Genomic DNA, 24,735 nt, shown 5'->3' with positions numbered 1-24,735 from the left:
GGAGGAGGAGGAGGAGGAGGAAGAGGAAGAGGAAGAGGAAGAGGAGGAGGAGGAGTAGATGGAGATGGAGGAGGAGGAGGAGGAGGAGATGGAGATGGAGGAGGAGGAGGAGGAGGAGGAGGAGATGGAGATGGAGGAGGAGATGGAGATGGAGGAGATGGAGGAAGTGAACGTGTCATTGGGGGCCCTGCCCTCTCCCCCCCAACCCCCCACCAGTCAGACAGTATGGTGCGTACCAGCGGCCCTCGAGCCCAGCGGCCCCGGGCTCCCCACCCCTGCTTCACTACAGGGGCTTTGGCTGGTCCTTGGGTTGGGGTCGCATCCCTCACCCAGCCCGGGGTGGGGGAGAGGATGCTGGTGGAAGAGGCAGCCAAGGCACTGGCGGGCTCGTGCTTCCCAGGGTGGGGTGGTGGGGGCGGGCGCGGTGTGTCTTGGGGACGGGGGGCAAAACCAGCTAGCTAGCTACCTTGTATGCGACAAGGCGTCATAACCCAGACTGACTGCGGAGCTCCCGAAATCATGGCTCACCTTTCCATAAACGCCATCCTTGCAAGCAGAGTCTGCACAAAAAGAGCTCATGCCACATCTCAGATCGAAAACAGCTGCAGCCTCAGTGGAGGCGGGCTGATGCGAAATCCACCACACCTTTTCTAGTACAACGAAGCTTGGCCATTCTGAATTAAGCATCCATCCATTTATATCTCTTTCCTTCTGAATTTTCTCCTGTTTTTTTTATTTTAAATCCATATCTCGGTATCTTGTTTGATCTACATCCCCATCTTCCATTTTATCTATAGCTTTATAGAGATAGAGACATAGTACAGGGTGTCCCAAAAGTCTTAGTGCCCTTTAAAGCTATTGAAGCTTATGACTATATTAGGACTTTGGGGACACCCACTGTAGCTAAGCCAAGCAAACAAAGAAGATAAAAAACAACTCAGGAAATCTAAAAGAACAGGTTTGTTGGTTAATATGACTTTTGTTTACCTTAATCACATATGTAAATGACCTTAATGTGATATGATAGTGGCAACATGAATACACCTGATGGATCTTTATGCAAGGTGTCCCAAAAGTCTTTTGTACGGGGGGGGGGGGAATAAAACGACCACCAAACTGAAAACTGCACCAAGCTGTTTGGGACACTGTGTATAATAAGTAAATGAACTCCAAATCATTCATCAGCTGTCATACTCTTGCCAGTTGTAAGTCTGGTCAAATTTAAGCAAAGAGATCTCTTAGCACATTTGTAGATAGTTGTCAAAATGGTTAGTAGTCTATGATTTGCAGTCCATTAACACATTAATTAAGCACTTTCTATGCTACAGGCATTAGACTAAGGCAGAAACAATCCCTTCCTCCTGGGAGCTTGCATATAAATAATTAGGTACGTATCATAGGTAGAGAATAGCTGCTTTTCTACCCCCATCATCTCTCCTCTATATTTGGCATTCACCACTTCCTCCCATACGTGTAACACACATAAGGCAATGTCAAATAGGGGGTGATGTCCCCAAAGTTGGAGAGAATAGTTCTGTCTTCCTTTCTAGCCACTTTGTTCTTGATTTCCCCAACCTTCCACTTGCAAAAGCTGGTGCCGATGACAAATTGTAGGGATGACAATGGCAAGATGCCAAAGTGCATGTCATTTACCCATCCTTAGTACCATTATTTCCTCCAGAATAGTTAGGTGCTAAGAATGAGCAAAGGAAAAAAGTTTATTAAGCCTTGCTCTGTGCCAAACACATGAGGGCAGGAGACAAAAGCAAGGACAGTTCCTGCTCTCCTCCTGCTCTGATTGGGGAAAACACACATAGGAAATCAGTGAGGCCAGGGAGAGATACTTTGGTCTGAAGTTTACAGGGATGGTGAGTGGGGTCATAGGGGTGTAGACTGTCATCCCCCATCCAAGAATAATAGCAGAGTTGATTTATTTCAGTTTCAGAATGAGGAGAGGAGAGGTGCAGGGGGTGAAGCATGAAATAATGTTCCAATAGAAGCAATCACTTGCTATACTATTTACCAAGTGACATAAATAATAATATACCAGCCTTCAACTTCCAGTTGTCTTAATTGAACCTTGACACCATTTCTCTGGTTTAAAGGGTTGCTTAGCTTTGTACTACAGGATTTCTAGGGGGAAAGTGGTGGGAAAAAAACCCCAACAACACTGTATTGGGAGTCAAAGGCCCTTGTGGTCCTTAGTTTCTTCTGCAAAATGAAGGTATTGGGCTGATGGCCTCTGATCTCTTAGCTCTAGATGTGTAATTCTATAACTAATGTCTCTAAAGCTGTATCCCATCTTGGATCCTAAGATTCAGTTCAATTAAACAAATTCTCATTAGGTGCCTAGTACAAAGAGTGGTACTGAAAAGCAACCTGCAAGGCAAGAAGGAGGTACTGGATCAAAAACCAGCATCACAGTCATTAAGACTTGGGTTCAGGTCATACCTGTGATACTGACTGCGAGAACCTGGATAAATCATTTAACCTCTTAACCTCTTGTCTTGGGCAACTTCCTAAGATGAAAACATACAACAGTTGCTTTGGTAGGCTTTTCCTCCCTTGGTGAAATTACAAGTCCAGACCAAAAAAAAATGTGCATGCACATTTGCCACAACAGCCCTATAATGATGTAAGAAAAAATATGAATACAGCTATTTATTTAAAAAACCAAACAAATAACTATCCTGTTTCACTTTTGATCCCAGCTGATCAAGTGGTACCAGTGGAAGATCTTGCTACTCTCAGAAAAGGGAGGAGGAAGGAAGACTGGACCTGAGAGGATGGTGGAGGAACCTAAGTAATGAGTCAACCGGTAACTAGGTAAGTGTTTACAGATAACCTGAACTCCGAGGCCATTTGCGCTATGGTTAACCATTTGCCATGAGTTGGCGACTTATGAGATTGGTTGACTTGCTATTTCTGTGTCTGACATATCGCAAAAAACATCACAACCAATTTTGAGCTGTTCTGAGGAGCTCAAGATACGCTTGAAACATCAAACTCTATTTAGTTTAAACTAGAGAAAACTGGGCATGCTAGAAGATGACATTAAAAGGAGATCAAAGCCCAACCGTGAGTCCCACCCATCTAGGTGCCAATACGCAGTTAAAACACTCACCTTGATTGTCTGTGCCCTTCTTTGGAGGCACAGAGAAGTCACTGACTCTTTTTTTGGTGGCTTCTGGATTGGCTACCACATCCTAGAAAACATTTTAGCATTCTGTAGTGGAAAACATGCTAAATTTGAATTCCAATACTGGTGAAGCTGTTCACTAGGTATACAGCCCACCAATTATGTAACCCCAATTCCCTCATCTGGAAAGTGTGGATGACATTTGTACCATCTGTGGCATAGAAGTTGCTTTTTAAAGAAAAGTACTTTATATCCATTAGAGCCCTAGAGAATTTCAGGTTATTGTGATTATGGAAAGAATACTGTATCTGATGTTGGAGAAACTGAATTAGAATCCCAGATCTGCTATGTACCTTGCCTTGTCATTTAACCACTCTGGGTCTAGTTTTAGGGAATGGCTTTTAGTCTCATATTCCCATAAATTTACTATATATCTTGGAAATCAGGCCTTTATCGAAGATATTTGATGTAAAGTTGTTGTTTTTTTCTAATCTGCTAACTTACCTTCTTACACTAATTGTGTCAATTTTATTTCTACAAAATCTTTTAAAATTTCATGTCGTTAAAACTATTTGGTTTCTTTTTTTGTCACTGTCGCTATTTCTTGTTTGGCCAAGAATTTTCACTCCAGAATGGCTGAACAAATGATGGTATAATTATTGCAATCGTAAGTAATGACAGAAGACATGAATTCAGGGAGAAGACCTGAGAAGACTCGTCTGAACTTACTTGAAGCCAAGTGAGCAGAATTAGGAAAACAATTTATACCATAACAACATAAACAACTAACTAAATAAATAACAAACCTTTGAAAGACTTATTAAATCTGGTCAATGTAGTAACTTACTAGAATTCCAGAGGGGCAGTGATGAAGTGTGCTGACTGCCTCCTGGTGCAGAGGTCATCGACTCAAGATATAGAATGAGACCTAGAGTTTTGGACACCACCAGTGTGAGCCTTTGCTTTGCTTGCTTATGCCTATCGGTTACAAGGGTGTTGTTTTTGTTTTCGTTGGGGAGAGGGATTTGGTGGGAGAGTATGGTGAATGGTAATGCTGCCAGAAAAAAAGAAAAGAGATAAAAGAAGATATTGAAGCATTTTGGAAAATTGCACAGAAGGAAGTTCAGAAGGTGACACAGATAAGCAGGTCAGCTTGAAAATAACATGTTGAATTTATTATATAGAAATTTGCAGTTTTGCATATTATCTTCTTTTTCTGTTCTACTTTTTAAAAATGTAAAATTTATTTTAAAAAAACCCCTCAAGAATCCCCCTCCTAGTTGTAGCTGTGAAAGGTGCCTGATGCCATTTTCTTCTATGTTTTTTTTTTTTTTATTGTATGGCCTTTCGTATGCAGGTCATGTATCCATTTGGAATTTCTTGTGGTATATGGTGTAAATGGTTGGTCTGGACCAAATTTAATTCAAACTGCTTTTCAGCGTTCTTATCAGTTCTTGTTAAATAGAGAGTTCTTCCCCGAGTAATTTATATTTTGGAGTTTATTGACTACTGAGTTACACTGAGCTCAGTTGGTTCTGATTATTCATTATCTGGTGGTCTGTTCCACTGATCTGCTTTTCTTTTTTCTTTTTTTTTAACCAGTGCCAAATAGTTTTTTTTAAAAAAAATGTTCTGAGGACCTTTATAAAGCTACAAACTGTTAACCATCAAAGAATAAATTTTTTCTTTTAAATTAGGAACTTAACAAACATGAACATTTCCATATACAAAGAACAGGAAAAAGAAAATAAAATTGTATATGAAACTGAATTTCTGTGATGTATAACTTATTTTTTAAAGTATATTTTAAATTGAACACAGTAGTACCAAAACTTTTCTCCTTTTCTGTGTCCCCTTATATTTTTCTTTCTGTTCTCTACTATGTATTTTAACATTTCATTGATCCTCCTTTCTTTTTTTCTTCTTTTTTTAATCACATCATTACTATTACCCACTGACTTCCCTCCCCTCCTGTCTGCCTCCCAGTAAAAGCCTTTCCTTGTAAGAAATAAGTATAGTCGAGCAAAACAAGCCAACACATTGACGATGTCCAAAAACGTGTGTCTCATTCTTCACCTTTCACCTTTCTGCTATGAGATGGGAGGTATGCTTCATCAGCAGTCTAACAGTGTCATTGCATTGGCCAGAATTAGTCTTTTAATGTTGTCTTCCTTTATATTATTGTGGTCATTGTATAAATTACTCTCCCAGTTCTCGCTTCATTCTGCGTCAGTGCATACAATTCTTCCTAGGTTTCTCTATAGCCACATGTTCCATAATTTGTTCAGCCATTTTCCAATTAATGTTTCTAGGTCTTTTCTACAATAAAAAATGCCTTTATAAAAGTGCTCTGTGTGTGTACACATACATGTATATATACATATACACATATCTGTATTTATGTATATACACACATACACACACACACACACACAAATGTACTTTCCCTTTATCTTTGACTTCTTGGAGTATATATACCTAGTAGTATTATAGTATTATCACTGAGTCAAAGGATATGTACAATCTATTGACTTTTTGGGTATGGTTCCAAATTCCTTTCCAGAAAGTTTATATCAATTCACATCTCCACAAGCAATGCATGCCTTAATGTCTTCCCACAGCCCTTCCAACAGTTGCCAGTTTTTTTTTTTATTATTATTCTTGGCTGATCTTTTGAGCGTGAGGTGGAACTTTAGAGTTGTCTTAATATTGACCTATGGTTTTCTTTCTATGTTTTATCTTTCCCTGGTTTAATTATTAAGACTGTATTTGTTTCATAAAAGGATTCTGGTAGAGTGCTTTCTTTCTCAAGTTTTTGAGAATAATTTGTGAAATATGGGTACTAATTGTTCTTTAAAAGTTTGATAGAATTCACCAGTGAATCCATCGGAACCAGGAGTTTTTTTCTTTGGTAGTTTCTTTATAGCTATATCTATTTTCTTTTCTGAGATTAAATTATTTAAGATCTTTATCTGGTCTTCTGATAGTTTGAGTATTTTATATTTTTTAAGGTATTCCTCTATTTCTTTTGTGTTCTCAGTTTTACTTGCATATAACTGTGTATAATATATTTTGAGTATTTTTTTTTATTTCTCCTGATTTTGCTGTGATTTTACCTTACTTATTTACAATTTTATTGATTTGATTTTCTTTCTAATCAGATTAGCTAAGGGTTTATCAATTTTATTAGTCTTTTCAACCTACCAGCTTTTAGTTTTATTTATCATTTCTATTTTTTGTTTTTGATTTATCTATTTCCTCTCTAATTTTTAACATCTCCTCTTTTATTTTTGTTTATTTTCCAATTTTTAAAATGCATATTCAGTTTGTTAATCTGTGTTCCTCATGCAATCAATTGGTTTATTAATTGTTTTTTTCTTTGGTTAATGTACGATTGTAAAGACAGGACTCCCCGCTAAGAATTGCTTTCGCTGCATCTCAGAAATTTTGGTATGTTGGTTCATCATTATCATTTTCTTTTACATAGTTATTAATTGTTTCTGTGATTTGTTCTTTGACCTATTTATTGTTTAGGATTTCATTATTAAGTCTCCATTTGGGTCTATATCTTTTGGTTTGGGGTTCGTCAACCAAGTTCTATTTTTATTGTGTCATAGTCTATAAAATATTAACTCTTTTTGCCTTTTTACATTTGTTTGCAATATCTTTATGTGCTAGTGCATGCCAATTTTTCTAAAAGTTCCATGTGGTGCTAAGAAATATGCATATTCTTTTGCTGTCCCATTTAGAAGATTTCATAAGTCTTTTAACTGTAGTTTCTCCAGAATTTGTTCAGTTCCATATTTTCCCTTTTGTTTATCTTTGCTGGACTTTTTTATACAAAATGGACAGAGGGATATTGAAATCTCTTGACACTATTGTATTACTGTCTATGTCTTCTTAAAGCTTGGATAATGTTTCTCTTTTGAATTTGAATGCTAAAGCATTTGGAGCATAGAGGTTTAATACTAATGTTGGTTTGTTGTCTGTGGTTCCTTTCAGCATAATGTAATTTCCTTGTTTATGCTTTTTTATTTTTTGAATGTTTGATTTTGCTTTTTTGGATTCACTTGATGTATACTAAATTTGCTCCCATCCCCTCGGTTTTATTTTGTGTATTTCTTTGCTTTTCAGACGTATTTCTTGCAAGCTAACAGATTGTAGGGTTTTGTTTTCTGCTCCAATCTGTCACTCTTTTTCATTTTATTGGATTGTTTAATCCATTCAATTTAAAGTTATAAGAGTTAGGTTTATATTTTCCTCCATCTGTCTCTAAAATTTTTTCAAGTTATATGTTTTCCCCTCTTCTGCTGTAAACACAGTGTTATTATATTTCTTCAGTTACTTTACTTTAATCCTTTTTTTTTTTAAGATGGCCCTGTTCCCACTGGCTCTCTTCCCCTCGTTCCTGTTGCCCTCTTCTTCTTCGTTACCCCTTTTCCTTTCAGCTTTTGTTTATTTAAGTTCCTTTTTCTCTCCTACTTTTTTATTTGATTATATAATCCTTCCCTCCTTTTTTTCTTCTTAGTCAAACAGTTTTCCCCTTCCTCTCCTTCCCTTCAAATAGTCCTATTCACTAATTTTTAAAATGGCATTTTTTGTACCCATTTTTAGAAATTTCTCTCATTCTCTTCATCATCTGTCTTCCCTTTTTGTCTACTCTAGACCCTTATTCTCTGATTCATGACTCCTATAACCATCTGGTGTCTCTTTTTTTCTCTGTGTTCCTCATGCAATCAAAACTTGCACGGTATGCATTCTAGGTTCTCTCCTCTAGAACCTTCATGCCACTGCCTTGGAGAGCTTGTTCCATGGATTCTCCTTTTCCATTGTGCCTGACTCCTAGAACAGTGCCAACTATTGCAGGTGTCAGAGAGGCCACTGCCCGATGGTAGGGCTGCTTCCCCCATGATATCTTGGCGTAATCCACTACTGTTCTATACCCTTCTCTGTTGACCCCCCCCCTTTTTTCTCCTACATTTGCCTGGAAATCTCATCTCAGTGTTTTTGTTCTCCTACCCGTCCAGTTGTCAGTTGCCCCCAGGGGTTCCAACTCCTCACCTCCCAAAGTAGGACAAGTAGACTTTTCAAGCACCAAATCTCCTAGGCCTCATGCAGTGTAAAGTCCTTATCTCCATTCAGTGACTATCTCTCTTTACCCATAGGAGCATTTATCAGTGTAACTTCCTCCTACTTCCAAAGTAAGGCCTCCTTTCTCCCCCCCCTTTAGTCTTTCCCTCGTCTTCCTCAACTATTCCCCTGTAGGTTTCTCTCTTTTTGACACCACAGAGGTCATCATGCCCTCATTGTTAATTAGCCCTTGATTGGACCCTGGTGTATCACATGTACCTCTCTGTCCTCCTGCTCCCCTCTTCCACTTTTATATACCCTCCCATGTTGTAATGTAGTCCCACAAAAAAAGCACCAGGTCCTGTTCATAGTGTCCCCTTTACTGTTCTCTCTTCCAGATTTCTGCCTTCACCCATCTCCTTGTGTACCTTTACAAAAGTCTCTATTGGTTTCTCTCTTGTTACTCTGTTGCCCCTGCTGGCCTCGCTTGTTGAATTTATTCACTCCTCCTGCATTTCCGTGATTTGGAGTGTTTGAGCAAATAATCTCTTCAGTTGTTATTTTCTTTCAAAAAAATAGTCAAATTCTTCTTTATTCTTGACCATCTGTCTTTTTTTTCCTTTATAGTTAAGCTCAGATTTGCAGGATGGGTCACCCTGTGTTGCATCTTGAGCTCTGTTACTCTTCAGAACATAGTATTCATTTCCTTCCTGCATTTTCTAGTAGGTGCAGAATAATCTTGTGTTTTTTGAATGTCCTTTCCTTTGTATTTGAAGGTCTTTCTCCTGATAACTTAACAGACCTTATTGTTTCTGAACTGAATTGTTAAATTTAATCACTATGTGCTTTGGAGTTTGCGGCTTTGGGATTTTTTTTTTTCTGGAGGTGATTTGTGAATTCTTTGGAATTTAATTTTCTACGTTTAGAATTTTTGGGCAGTTCTCTTCTATTATTTCTTCCATTATAGTGTTAAGGGTGTTTTTTTTTTGTCCTGTCACCTGTGACTCTTAGGTTGTCCCTTTGTCTCCTATTTTCAGGACCAGTATGTTTTTCTTGCATAGTGAGCATATTTTCTTCTAATGTTATTATTATTATTATTTTGCTTTTCTTCTTCTAGATTGTTCTTCACTTCTGTATTTTTGAATTCCCAATATATTGTTCTCTCTTTTGTGTCTTTGGTGATACTGGCCATCTCAGATTCCAGTTTTTCTATTCTGTTCATTATTTTTACTGTGTAGGAAATAAATTCTGCTCTCATAAATTTCATTTATTTTTTTAAACATTCAGGAATAGTATGTTGTAGTTACATGTTCTCAACTTCCACAGGGTCCTAGGTCTTATCAAGTGTCTGATCATTTTCCTTTGTATTTATTCATAGATGCCTGAACTCGATTACTAGATCTGGAGGCTTTATTTCCTTATGTTGTTACTGCTTTTCTTGTTGATTTATATATTTGTGTTCAAAGTCTTTGAGTTTTTTCTTCCTAAAATTTTTGGTGATTTCACTCCCCCCCCCCTTATTTTCCCCTGTTGCTCACTCTCTGACTCTCTCCCTTCTGATTATGATTTCCTTTGGGGCTAGATCTCAAAGTGTCTCAGCCTCCCTCCACACTGAGCAATTTATTGTTCACTGACCTAGATCTCTGCCCCAAGTAATTTCTTGGTGGTCAGAACTGGCTCCCCAGCTAGATGCTGAACTCTTTCCTTCAAGCATTGTAAAGCTTTTGTGAAGGCAAAATGGAGGCCCCAGATGGAATGCATCAATGGGAGAAAGGTGCCAGGCTAGGGGGGTATATTCCAGGGTGAGATGGCTGTATGCATAGTTGGATGTTCCAGGTTGAGGAGACCCCAGGTGCTGAGGGAAATTCCAGGATGAGATAGCAGCTGAGGCATGATTTTGAAGTCCAAGGAAGTCAGGAGTAGGGCCAGAAGAGGAATGAACACAACAAAACACAACACAGTCAAAAGAAAATCACAGCAAAATAAGAAATAAGCTTACTCCAACATGCAGTTATTAGCATTTGCAGCAGTAAACATGCAATTATATGCAAAGCACACTTCATATTGGCAGTCTCCAGCCATTTCTTTAGGTTCACCTGCAAAATCAGTCTGGTGGATCTAGTTCCTTTGTCACTGACTTAGCTCTGTGCTCTCATACCTGAGCATCATTATAGACTTCATTGTCTGTACATACACTGGCAGTAGAGGCAGGTTGGCTGGCAGTATATTGTATGTTTCTGCCCCGTGACTTGAATCTGTGCCTTTGGAGTCTCAGTAGCAGTTCTAGGTGAGAAAGGAGTTGCTTTTGGGTTCCTGTCAGGCTCCTGTCCTTTAACAGTATACACTGTCAGAGCAGCTAGGTGGTACAGTGGATAGAGCACTGGCCCTGGAGTCAGGAGGATCTGAGTTCAAATCCAGCTCAGACACATAATACTTCTTAGCTGTGTGACTCTGGGCAAGTCACTTAACCCCAATTGCCTCACTAAAAATAAAAAAAAAACACCAAAAAACCCCAAACCCAATATACACTGTCATCTTCACTCGAAAATCACTGTCAGTGCTCATATCTAGATCAGAAAGTCTTTGTGCAACTAGTGGACATTTTCTTTTGGTCAGCATTCATTGATTTGAGGGTCCATCATTTCTTCCCACCTGTTCATTAGAAAATCCATTGAACTCTACTATGTTCTTGCAGTAGATAATCGTGATAGACCACCCTCCACTCTCTGTAAATAGGCAAGCAAGGGTTAGTTACATGTACATGAGTGAGGTCATTCAGTGGTTTAGCAGTAGCATCGTGGTTCTTGACAAATGGGAAAACGCCACCAAATCCCGGGAAAGTTTCCAAGTCTCTAAGATTCTGTGAGTGTGGCCAAATCAGAATGGCTTCTACCTTCTCTGGATCAGTGCTCACACCTTGTTGGGCCAGGATGGGGCCCACGTGCTTACCAGAAGCTCTACAAGTTTGGCATTTGTCAATTGCCAGCTACAGACCAACTTCCTCCAGCTGGTCCAACAGTTTCAATTCGATTTTTTCTCAAGTTTGTTCCTCCACTGCCTTACTGAAGATCACATTGTAATCCAGGTACAGTAACACTTCCAGGTAGTTCATATCCCAAACTACTTCATCCATTAGCTTTTGGCAGCTGGTGCTTCTGAGACACCTTTAGGCATATGTCCTCCCCAGACATGGGAATCTGGTAGTGTCCACTATGCAATTCCAAGACTGACAACCATGGCCTAGCATATTGGCCAGTGAACCTGTGGCATAGTGTACTGGTCCACTTTAATTCTTTTGTTCCTGGTCTGATAACCTACACATAACCTACACATAATCTTTCCATTTTCCTATAGGTGATGCATAAGGGCTGCTAGATTCTGTGATGATGCTCTTGGCCAGTATTTCTTTGAAGTGGTTTTTGAGGTCTTCCCATATGGATAGAAGAATTCTCAAGTTTTCTTCCTGAATGGTTGGGCATTGATAGCTGGATTCTGTAGGTTCCACCTCAAGTACATCACACATCCCTCTCCTGCAACGAGAACACGCGTCTTCTTGCTGCATTTCAACCTCAATCAGTCTTTCTTCTCTCGTGGTACTGGGTAGTCCCTAAAACCGAATAATTCATGATCAAGTTCTTGCCTTTATCTTCTTGAGGTCATCTGCACAGGCTGCATGGATGGCCAGAGTGTGCAGGTAGCTAGTCACAGCTTATTTGCCAGATCCTGCTAGCGTTGTGAAAAGACTAGAATTTGTGCCAATCAGTGTTGATGCTCCAGTGAAGTGGTGGAATCACGTGGCCAGTTTGCTGTTGGCATCAACACTTTCCTTGGAAAATCTCCAGCTTACCTTGGTGTATTCCAGGTGTGGATAGTTTTTATCACTCATAGCAACAAGTGCAATCTGTGTCATAGGTTTAAAGGTATTTTCTTCAAATGGCTGTCCTAAAAATATTAAAGAATTATAGTGTCTTGAGATACATTATTCAATGCAGCATTGCGGTCCAACATGCTTAATTTTTTTGATGTGAAAACAAAAATCAATACTCTTTCTTTTTTCTTTTTTTAATTCTGATCCATATGTCTTTATTCATGTTGTGCCCCTTGTCCAAATGCCTTTCTTCCCTCTTCTACCCATTCCCATCTTTTTTTTGCCTTGCTAATAGGATGTTGTTTTTTACAATTACATGTAAAGCAATTTTTAATATTCATTTTTAAAAAAATTTTGAGTTCCAAATGATCTCCTTCCTCCCCTCCTTCTTCCCTAAGACAGTAAACAATTTGATATAGATTATATACAACATGCTTAATTTTTGCAATCTTTACCTCTTTAACAAGGTCCTATGAGTCCAGGTGGAATTGAGGATGAGGTCACTGTGACTGACCTCAGGGCCTACCTACCATGACCTCCTTCTCTGGCCATGGATCAGTTTGCCAAAAGTGGAAAAGAAGGCATCATTTTTTATATAAACAAGTTGGCATTTCTGTCACTAGTACAGTTAGTGTGTACTTTCTCCCAATCTACAATTATAACAGAATGAATCTTTCACTCCATTGATTCCTTGATATAGGTATTCTTGGGTCAGACTTTCGAGCCCTTCATTCCCCTTGTCCCCTACCTCTCCATGGAGAAGAGTTTTGCATACATCTCTCACCTGATTGGCTCTGGGATGGTGTTTGTAGCTCTACACTTTCCCTGTGCTTTGCCTCAATGGACAACATTTGAGAAGATGATTCAGAGCCAGCCAAGGCTGAGCCCTTCATAATAAGTTAGCCTCTTAAGTTAAGGAGTACCTGTCACGCTTTAGACATTGTTGGTAATGGTGTCTATGGCTGCATATCCATAATGCATGAGGGTCAGGAACAAAATCCAGTCCAGTTTTACCCACATTGTGCCCATCAGCATCCGTCTCTGCAAGCATTGCTCCACCCGAAGAGGAGTTTGACAAGCTTTTCTCCTTTGTACTGTGCAGTATTTGAGACAAACTTAGCAGAAGCTTCTGATGACTCACTCTTACCAACATCTCAGCTAAAGTTTTTATACATTCACTCCAGGTGACATCTGGCTGTGCACCAAGGAGGTTATTCATTGCCATTGAGGCTGTCCCTCCCCAACTCTGTCAGTGCCATTACTTTGTCTGACACAGGCACCTTCCAGTGTCTGGGGCCCACTGTTGCCTGTTCAGTCCAGGCTTACCTATGTTGTTCTCCTGGAGGCCATGATTCATGTCTAGAGAAAATGCCCAATTTGCGTCTTTGGTATGGTGGCACACACCTGTGATCTCCATATTAAGGAAGTCAAAGCTGATGGAGATCACTTGAGTAGAGGAGTTCTCAGCTGCATTGTCTGATCAGATGTCCACACCAAGCCTGGCATCAGGATGGTGAGCTCTACAGAGCACAGGGCCACTGGGCTGCCTAAGGAGGGGTGAATCGACCCAGGTTGCAAATGGAGCAGCTCAAAGCTTCCATGCTGATCAGCAGTAGGATCAGGCCCACAAGTGGCCACCATACTTCTAGCCAGGGTGAGATAGGGAGACACAGTTTCAAAAATAAAAATAGTCACTGATAGCTTTTTTAAAAAAATCACCAAAATTTCCCCCATATCCTTCTTCCTTCTCCCTTCCAGAGAGACAGCCAGTGTAACAAATATATATTTTTAATGGAAAAAAAGAAAAAGAAGAGAAATAAAATCAGCAAAACTGATCAATATGTTGAAAAGGTTTAAAAATATGTGTAGTGTACCAGAACCAGAGACTTCTCAGATCTCTCTTGGGAGTCATGCTTGCTCTTTGTAATTTTGCAGCATTTACTTTGGATTTTTTTTTCCATTTCCATTGTTGTAATTATCATATATGTCATTTTCTTGGTTTTCATTCTGCATGAGATCTTTTTATTTATTTATTTTCTTGTTGAGGCAGTCAGGGTTCAGTGACTTGACTCACATAGTTAGAAAGTATCAAGTGTCTGAGGCCGGATTTGAACTCAGGTCCTCCTGACTCCAGGGCCAGAAAGAACCTAATTCTTTGTGTGTGTGTGTGTGTGTGGGTGTGTGTGAGTGTGTGTGGCAATTGGGGTTAAGTGACTTGCCCAGAGTCACACAGTGAGTGTTATGTGTCTGAGGCTGGATTTGAACTTTAGTCCTCCTGATTCCAGGGCCACTGCATCACCTAGCTGCCCCTCTGCATTAGATCTTGATTCCACCTTCTATAAGAAGCATTTCTCAGTCCCCTTTAAGGCTAGTGTCTTCCATCTGTGAGCTATCCCCAAGTATCCTGTGTATATTCTCTTTGTACCTAGTCATTTGCATGTTGTCTTGTCCATTAGACTGTGAGCTCCTTGAGAGCAGGGGTTGTTTTTTGCTTTTCTTTGTGTCCTCAGTGTTTAGCACAGTGCCTGGCACAAAGTAGGTGGGCAAATACTTGTCGACTGACTGCTTCTCTGTATTCATATTTGTTATTTCTTACAGTGCAGTAACATTCTGTTACATGCATGTACCTCAATTTGTTTGACCATTCCCTAACAATGGGCATTTTTGTTTCTAATTATTTGCTATCCCCAAAAGTGCTGCTATATGTATTAGTGTATATGAGGTCTTTCTTCTTATCAATGACTTCCTTTGGGTAAAAGCCTAATAGTACAATCTCTGGGTCAGAAGATAGGGACATTTTGGTCACTTTTCTGCATAATTCCAAATCTACCCATAACTATGAAAGGTATATGATCTGCTCTTCCAATTTTTTTTAATGGTATGAGCTTTAATATTAAGGTTTCAAATCCATTTAGAATGTGTTGTAGAATGTGATATAAGGTGTTGGTCTAAGCCCAATGTCTGCCAGACTTTAAAGAAGGAATATTTTCTGAAGTCATGTGTTTTCTGGTTTATCAAACACTGAGTTACTTAGTTTAATTATTTTGTGTTCTCTCCTGACTAATCTCTTCCATTAGTCTCCCTCTCTACTTTTCAACCAGTACAAATAATTTTGATGACTGCTATTTTAGAATATGTTTCAAGTCCTGAAAGTGCCACTCACCCTTCATCTTTACCTCTTTTGATCATTTCCCTTTATATTCTAGATCTTTTGTTCCTTAAAATACATTTTGTATTATTCTATTAAGTTCCATAAAATATTCTTCATTTTTATAGCGTTAAAAGTGTAAATTACCTTTGTTTGTATTGTCATTTTTATTATAGTAGCATGGCCCAGCCATGAGAATGGAATATTCTTCCAGCTATTTAAATAGTTATTTCTTTATGGAGCACTTGGTAATCCAATCCATTCAGGTATATGGTATTCTTTGGCAGATTGATCACCAAGTGTTTTCTGGATTTTTAGTTATATTTTTTTAAAAATGAATTTGTTTTGATTTATCAACAATCACTTCCATATGCTTTTGAGTTTAAAATTTTTCTCCCCCTTCCTCCCCACCACCCTCCCCAAGACGGTGCACAATCTGATATATACGTTCCTATTAAACATATTTTCACATTAGTGATATTGTAAGTAAGAATTAGAACCAATAGGAGGAACCACCAGAAAGAGGAAACAAAACAAACAGAAGAAAAAAAAATAGCAAATAGTATGCTTTGATCTGCATTCAAACTCCATAGTTCTTTCTTTGGATGTGGACAGCATTTTCCATCATGAGGCCTTTGGAGATGTCTTAGATCCTTGTATTGCTGGGAAGGGTTAAGTTTATCAGTATTAGTCATCGCACAACGTGGCTGTTATTGTGTACAACATTCTCTTGGTTCTGCTCATTTCATTCAGCATCAGACCATACAAGTCTTTCCAGGTTTTTGTGAAGTCAGCCTGTTCATCATTTCTTTTTTTTTTTTTTTTTGGCTAGGCAATGAGGTTAAGTGACTTGCCCAGGGTCACACAGCTAGTAAGTATTATGTGTCTGAGGTCAGATTTGAACTCAGGTCCTCCTGAATTCAGGGCTGGTGATGTTCATCATTTCTTATAGCACAATAGTGTTCCATTACATTCATATATCACAATTTGTTCAGCCATTCCCCAATTGATGAATATCCTCTCAATTTTTTGCCACCCATTTGTATGATCTCTTTGGGATATAGCCCTAGAAGTGCTATTGCTGGGTCAAGGGATATGCACATTTTATAGCCCTTGTCGAGAGACTGGTTGTAAAAATTCTTTCCCAATTTTCTACCTTCCTTCTAATCTTAGTTGCATTGGCTTTGTTTGTACAAAAACTTTTCAATTTAATGTAATCAAAGTTATCCATTTTGCTTTTCATAATGTTCATGAATTCTTCTGTTCTTCCATAGATCTGATAGGTAAACTATTCCTTGTTCTCCCAGTTTCTTATGTATCAGCCTTTATATCTAAGTCATGAACCCATTTTGACTTTATTTTGGTATATGGTGTGAGATTTTCTATTGCCTAGTTTCTGCCATACTCTTTTCCAGTTTTCCCAGCAGTTTTTTTCAAAGAGTGGGTTCTTATCCCAGAAGCTGGGGTCTTTGGGTTTATCAAATAATAGATTACTATAGTCATTGACTACTGTGTCTTGCATATTTAACCTATTCCACTGATCCACCACTCTATTTCTTAGCCAGTACCAAGCAGTTTTGATGATTGCTGCTTTATAATACAATTTAAGATCTGGAATTGCTAGGCCACCTTCCCCTGCATTTCTTTTCATTAGTTCCTTTGATATTCTGGACCTTTTGTTTCCAAATGAATCTTGTTATTATTTTTCTAACTCTATAAAATAATTTTTGGTAGTTTGATTGGTATGGCACTGAATAAGTAAATTAGCTTAGGTAGGATTGTCATTTTTATTATATTAGCTTGGCCTACCCATGAGCAACTGATGTTTTTCCAATTATTTAGATCTGATTTTATTTGTGTGAAAAGTGTTTTGTAATTGTGTTCATAGAGTTCCTGGGTTTGGAGGTAGACTCCTAAATATTTTATAATGTCTACAGTAAGTTTAAATGGATTTTTCTTTCTATCTCTTGCTGTTGGGCTTTGTTGGTAATATATAAAATGCTGATGATTTATGTGGGTTTATTTTATAGCCTGCAACTTTGCTAAAGTTGTTTATTATTTCAAGTAGTTTTTTACTTGATTCTCTAGGATTCTCTAAGTATATCATCATGTCATCTGCAAAGAGTGATAGCTTTGTTTCTTCTTTGCCTATTCTAATGCCTTCAATTTTTTTTCTTCTCTTATTGCTAAAGCTAAATTTCCAGTACAATATTGAATAACAGTGGTGATAATGGACATCCTTGTTTCACCCCGATCTTATTGGAAATGCTTCTAGCCTGTCCCCATTACATATAATGCTTGCTGAAGGTTTTAGTAGATGCTATTATTTTAAGGAAGACTCCATTTATACCTATGCTATGTAGTGTTTTTAATAGGAATGGGTGTTGTACTTTATCAAAAGCTTTTTCTGCATCTATTGAGATGATCATGTGGTTTCTGTTGGTTTTGTTGTTGATATGCTCAATGATGCTGATAGTTTTCCTAATATTGAACCAACTCTGCATTCCTGGTCATAGTGTGTTATTCTTGTGATAAGTTGCTGTAATCTATTTGCTATATTTTGTTTAAAATTTTTGCATCTATATTCATTAGAGAAATTGGTCTATAATTTTCTTTCTCTTTTTGACTCTTCCTGGTTTAGGTATCACACCATATTTGTATCATAAAAAGAATTTGGTAAGACTCCTTCTTCACCTATTTTCCCAAATAGTCTATATAGTATTGGAATTAATTGTTCTTTAAATGTTTGATAGAATTCGCATGTAAATCCATCTGGCCCTGGAGATTTTTTCCTAGGGAGTTCATCAATGGCTTGTTCAATTTTTTTTCTGAGATGGGGTTATTTAAGTATTTTACTTCCTCTCTTGTTAATCTGGGCAATTTATATTTTTGTAAATATGTATCCATTTCACTAAGATTGTCAAATTTGTTGGCATATAGTTGGGCAAAATAATTCCTAATTATTGTTTTAATTTCCTCTTCCTTGGTGGTAGCTTCACCCTTTTCATTCTTGATACTAGTAATTTGGTTTTCTTCTTTCTTTTTTTTAATTAAATTAACCAAAGGTTTATCTATTTTATTGTTTTTTCATAAAACCAGCTCTTAGTTTTATTTATTAGTTCAATAGTTTTCTTAATTTCAATTTTTTTTTTTCCTTTGGTTTTCAATATTTCTAATTTGGTGTTTAGTTGAGGATTTTTAATTTGTTCTTTTTCTAGTTTTTTTAGTTGTATGCCCAATTCATTAATCTCCTCTTTTTCTATTTTATTTATGTAAGCATTTAGAGATATAAAACTTCCCCTAAGAACTGCTTTCACTGCATCCCATAAGTTTTGGTATGTTGTCTCATTATTGTCATTCTCTTGAATGAAATTATTGATTGTTTCTATGATTTGTTGTTTGACCCAATTTTTTTAGGATTATTTAGTTTCCAATTATTTTTTAGTCTATCTTTCCATGGCCCTTTATTACATATAATTTTTATTGCATCATGATCTGAAAAGGATGCATTTAATATTTCTGCCTTTCTGCATTGGATTGTGAGGTTTTTATGCCCTAGTACATGGTCAATTTTTGTGTATGTGCCATGTACTGCTGAGAAAAAAGTATATTCCTTTCTATCCCCATTCAGTTTTCTCCAGAGGTCTATCATACCTAACTTTTCTAATGTTCTATTCACCTCCTTAACTTCTTTCTTGTTTATTTTGTGGTTAGATTTATCTAGTCAGAGGGGAGGTTCAGGTCCCCCACTAGTATAGTTTTGCTGTCTATTTCTTCCTGTAACTCCCTGAATTTCTCCTCTAAGAATTTGGATGCTATACCATTTGGTGCATATATGTTTAGTAATGATATTACTTCATTGTCTATGGTGCCTTTTAGCAGGATGTAGTTTCCTTCCTTATTTCTTTTGATAAGATCTATTTTTGCTTTTGCTTTGTCTGGGATCAGGATTGCTACCCTGCTTTTTTTACTTCAGCTGAAGCATAATATATTCTGCTCCAGCCTTTTACCTTTACCCTGTGTGTCACTCTTTTTCAAATGTGTTTCCTGTAAACAACATATTGTAGGATTATGGTTTTTAATCCATTCTGCTATCTGCTTCCATTTTATGGGAGAGTTCATCCCATTCACATTCACAGTTATGATTACTATCTGTGTCTTTCTCTCCATCCTTTACCCCCCCGTTTGTGCTTTTCTTTCTCCCTTTCTCTTTTCCCTCTTTGCTAGTGTTTTGCTTTTGACCACCGCCTCCTTCAGTCTCCTCCCCCTTTTATTATCCCTTTCCCTTTTCTTCCCCTTTAGTCTTACTGCTTCTTCCCTCCCTTCTATCCCCCTCCCTTTTCTTTCCCCTTTCCCCTCATACTGCCTATAGGACAAGTTAGATTTCTATACCTAATGATTAAGTTATTCCCTTTTTGAGCCAAATCTGATGAGAGTAAGGTTCAAACAATGCTCATCCCCTCCCTTCTTTCCCTCTGCTGTAATAGGTTTTTGTGTCTTTTCCTGTAATGTAATTTACTCTTGTCTGCCTCCTCCTTTCTCAGTACATTTTCTTAGATCAGATTAATCCACTTACTTGGATCCATTTAACCCACTTGATTAGATTTTTTAAAATTATTACATCAAAGTCAATTTATATCCACCCCCTTTGTGTATACTCCTTTAACATGGTGTAATAACAATGCAATTCTCAAGAGTTACAAGTGTCATCTTCCCTTGTAGGGATGTAAACAGTTTGCCCTTATTAACAACATATTGTATCTTTCTGTCCCATTTACCTTTTTATGTCTCTCTTGAGTCTTGTATTTGAAGATCAAATTTTCTGTTGAGCTCTGGTCTTTTTATCAGGAAGGTTTGGAAGTCCCCTATTTTGTTGAATATCCATCTCCTCCCTGAAAGGTCATGCTTATTTTCACTGGATAGTTGATCCTTGGTTGTAATCTTTGCCTTATGGAATATCATATTCCATGCCCTATGGTCTTTTAATGTAGAAGCTGCAAGGTCCTGTGTAATCCTGACTATGGTTCCATGATATTTAAATTGTTTCTTTCTGGCTGCTTGTAGTATTTTCTCTTTGACCTGGTAATTTTGGAATTTGGCTGCTATATTCCTTGGCATCTTCAATTTGGGATCTCTTTCAGGAGCTGATAGGTGGATTCTTTCTATGGCTATTTTACCCTCTGGTTCTAGGACCTCAGGGCAGTTTTCCTTTATGATTTCCTGAAAGATACTGTCCAGGCTCTTTTTTTTCATTGTGATTTTCAGGTAGACCAATAATTTTTAAATTGTCTCTCCTGGATTGATTTTCTAGGTCAGTTGTTTTACCAATGAGGTATTTTACATTTTCATCTATTTTTTCATTTTTTTGTTTCTGTTTGACTGATTCTTGCTCTCTCATAGAGTCATTAGCTTCCATTTGCCCAATTCTAATTTTTACAAATTGTTTTCTTCTATTAGATTTTGTACCTCCTTCCCCATTTGGCCAATTGTATTTTTTAGGGATTTGTTTTCTTCAGTGTACTTTTTTTTTTCCAGTAGGCCAATTGTATCTTTTAGGGACTTGTTTTCTTCAGTGTACTTTTTTTCCAGTTGGCCAATTGTATTTCTTAAGGACTCTTCTACTTCTCTCATTTGATGTTTAAAATCCTTCTTGAGCTCTTCTAAGAAGGCTTTGTGGGCTTCAGACCAGTTCATATTCCCTTTTGAGGTTCCAGATGTGGGTTTGTTGACAGTGTTGTCCTCTTCAGAATTTCTGCCTTGATCTTCACTGTTCTCATAATATGAATCTGTGGTACGTTTCTTTTTCCTCATGGTGTTTGAGTATTCCCTGGCCTTTAAAGAGATTGAGCTCTCCTACTGGGGAGCAGAGGGCACTGACCCAAGCTTCTTGTGCCTAGGTCTTGGTCACTGTCTTTGTGTGCTGGGGCCTCCGATGTTGGCAATTGGAGGCTGTAGGGTTTTGGCAGCTTACCTGGTGTTGGGGTGGAATCAGTAAAGCTGGAACTCTAGGGCAACTCTAGGTTGCCTGCTTTTCCTTTCCTTTTGCTTTCTTCAGCTCCTTTCAGATGGATGTTGCTTGGTGTTTATCTGCCTGGGCCCTTTGTAGTGCTGCTTCCCTTATTTTTGCTGAGGTACTGGGAGACCTGTTTACTGTAGAATGCTGAGGCACCTGGTGATTTTCTGATCTGGTTTCCATCAGTTTCCCCACCCTCACTGAGGCACTCCGAGGTCCAGGTGTTGGCGTTTGCCTGCTCCACCACCTGGGTTTCAAGATCTCCTCCTGGTGTGCTAAAGTGGAACTTTCTGTTAGCTTGCTGGGGCACCTCCCATTCTGTACTGCTCCCCTTCCCCCAGAGCAAGAGGGGCCTCTCCAGTTAATCCCTCAAGGTATCTGGGCTACTGGACTGCTGCTCCCTGTCTTTCTTCTGGTTCAGCTGTTCCAGGGTTTTCCCTGGGGCCATATTTTCTGGGCTTTCAGAGGTTGATAGGGGAAGGTGAGAGCAACTACGTTTTTACTCTACCATCTCGGCTCCCAAAAGGATTTTTAGTTATTTTTAAATGGGATTTACATTTCTAATAATGTCTTGTAGATTTTGTTATCATCGTATAGAGATGCTGTTGATTTTTGTGGGTATATTCTGTTTCCTGCTATTTTACCGAAGCTATTGATTATTTCAGTTTCTTTGTTCATTCTCTAGGATGTGCTCAGCAAGGCAATTAGTTTGTCTCTCCTTTGCCTATCTTCATATGTTTAATGCCTTTCCTTTGCCTTGCTGTGACTGGCATTGCTAGAGCTGTGTCAATGACTTTTCTGTTTCCTGACACTGCTCCTCTCTCACTGAGAACTGTATTTCATGACAAAGGAAAACAGTTAAGCTAAGCCAGTTGATGCAGTGACCGTGTTTATTAGTGTTTACAGTATTTGGCTACTATAGTCTTCCCCGCCCCCTTTTTCTCTTCCAAGAAGAGGCAGGTGTGTTTTATCATAGATATGGAACCAACGTTGGTCATTATGCTTAATCTGAGTTCACTTGTCTTTGACGCATGCCTGGATCATCTAGAATGGCATCATCCACGTGAGATGTCCTGGGGACCTGCTTCTGGGAGATAGGAGGACCAGCACTCACCTTCTGTGTTGGCCTACAACGTGGGGGAAGTTTTTGCATGTTGAGGGAGAAGTATAATGCGGCATATGTTGTATAGATTTACTCATGCTCCCACTGTCTGAAAGGTCAGGTGCATTACATTTCACCCTTCCAGCACAGTTCTTTGGTATTAGAAGGTCAAGGGTCTCTCATCTCTGCCATCGTCTCAATTCCCACAGATTGTGCTCCCCCCAGTTTTTGGAGTCTAAACAACTAATTTCCTTTGACTATTTAACTGTCAGATGAGCTTTTACAAAGGAGTATTTACTTAAAAGATATACCAGGAACAACCGTACAAACGTGTCCCCTAACACCTCAAAGGTGTATTTCCTCCCTTAGTGTTTGTGGAAGGGCAAGGGATTAGCTTCACAGCTTAACTCCGTTCCTGTGTAGTATCAGTCCCACCAAGTCCCCAAATTCAAGTCCGGAGCCTCCTCCAGCCTTGTGTCCCCAGACCCTGGCTTCCCAGGATTCCTGGAATCCTGAGCTCCAAGATGCCTTGGGCTCCAGCTCCTGGGAGCCCCATGCCCTGCACGCACCTAGACCTGTACAGGACAAATGAAACAAGCCCAAACCCCAAGCCAGTTTCTCAGGGCCACAGGACCTAAGCACTTATCCCCTTACCACATGGTGTCATCTGCCCCATGTAAATAAGTCCTTTACTCCTGGGTGCCCCAGGAAAAAAACAAGAGAAACTATCCCTGCTGCCCAGTGCATCTACGCCTGGAAAAGCAGCCAATGGAAAGAGGCTGCCCCCAATCACATGGCATGCCAACGCAGAATGGCACTTGGCTCCTGGGCATTCCTGCTGCCTCCTACGTGAGTGATACCATATTAAGTGTTCTGGGCCTGCGACAAGTTCCTGTTATATTTACATTTACTTTCTTGTCTCTGTGTGTCTGTCCCCTTCTTGCCGTCTTCCATGTTGGACTTCCCCTCTTCCTCTTCTTTGCCTCTGCACAGACTACCCCATGCCCTTCACCTCTTGGAATCCTGAGCCCCATTCCAGGCTTACCCAGAATCCACCTCCTTCTCTACCGCTCCTTTCTGGGTGCTGGTTAGTGACATCGTATTTACTTATTTGTAGAGTGAAAGTGAGGTAGATTTTGTTTTCCTTGTGGCCTTGCACATAGTAGGCACTTAAATGCTGATCAATTGATTATATTGTTCTCCTGGCTCTATTTTACTCAATCAGTAAGCATTTATTAAGTACCTGCTGGTGCCAGGCTCTATCCTCGGCCCTAGGGATCCAAAGACAAAGACCGAAGCCATCCATGCAGTAGATAGCGTGCCCAGCCTGGAGTCAGGAAGACTCCTCTTCCCAAGTTCAAATCTGGCCTCAGCCACTTCCTAGCTGTGTGACCCTGGGCAAGTCACTTCACCCTGTTTGCCTCAGTTTCCTCATCTGTAAAATGAGCTGGAGAAGGAAATGGCACACCACTCCAATATCTTTGCCAAGAAAGCCCTGAATGGGCTCATGAAGAGTCCAGACAGGACTGAAAATGACTGAACAACAACAAATACAAAATAAGCGTGAGAGCATTTTGAGAGTGTAACTAAGAGACAGTGGGATCAAGAAAGCTGTCATGGAGGAAACCCTGCATTTGAAGAGGAAGAGGCAAGCAGAGAGAGCATTTTATGCCTGGGGGATAAGCTATAAAGAGGCAGAAAAACAAGAGATAAAACGTAGTGTTTGAGGGACCCAACCAAAACGCCCCTTGGCCCAATCATAGAGCGTCTGAAGGGGATTAAAATGCCTAATGAAGGAGTTTGTGTTTGATCCTAGGAGTAATAGGGAGCCATTGGAGTTTAGTAAATAGGGGAATGACATGGCCAGACCTGTGCCTCAGGGCCACCAGTCCTATGTTTTTCCGATTTTGTCCTACTTGTCTTTTCTTATGCACAGTTATATTCCATGACATCCATATGCCAAAATTTGTTTATGCCATTTGTCAATTGATGAGCACCTACTTGTTTCCAGGTTTTTGCTACTGCAAAAGTTCTAGTAGTCACTCAGCAAACATTAATTAAATGCTTCCTTTGTGCCAGGCATTGTGCTAGGCATGGATATGAGGCAAAAAGAGAAACAGGTCCTGCCCTCAAGGAGCTTACTTTCTATTAAGGGAAACTTGTAGAAAGAAAATTAAATATAATATGTACAAAATGGATACTAAGTAATTTGTGGGATAGATATGTGCTACTGTGGGAATCAAGACAGATTGCATACAGATAGGTCAGTCTGTCTGAATTGTAGAGGAACATGTAATAAGGCTGGGAAGCTAGATTTGAAGGGCTTTAAAAGCCAAGTGGAGGAGTTCATATTTTATCATGTAGGCCAGAGGGAATCACTGGCATTTTGTAAGCA

The 24,735-nt window shown here is 39.1% G+C and overlaps 1 long non-coding RNA gene across 1 annotated transcript; it reads left to right on the top strand.

The window, feature by feature from the left end:
- Positions 1 to 143: 143 nt before the first annotated feature.
- LOC110193014 (uncharacterized) lies at positions 144 to 4,773 on the top strand. Its single transcript, XR_002320352.2, has 3 exons — positions 144 to 228; positions 2,712 to 2,826; positions 3,757 to 4,773. It is a non-coding gene; the product is annotated as an uncharacterized LOC110193014 (long non-coding RNA).
- The last annotated feature ends 19,962 nt before the right edge of the window (positions 4,774 to 24,735 follow it).

This window comes from Phascolarctos cinereus, unplaced genomic scaffold (assembly GCF_003287225.1).
Source record: "Phascolarctos cinereus isolate Bilbo 61053 unplaced genomic scaffold, phaCin_HiC Scaffold_8;HRSCAF=390, whole genome shotgun sequence".
NCBI lineage: Eukaryota > Metazoa > Chordata > Mammalia > Diprotodontia > Phascolarctidae > Phascolarctos > Phascolarctos cinereus.
The sequence above is the reverse complement of the archived record's forward strand: the minus strand, read 5'-3'. Positions and strand labels throughout refer to the sequence as shown.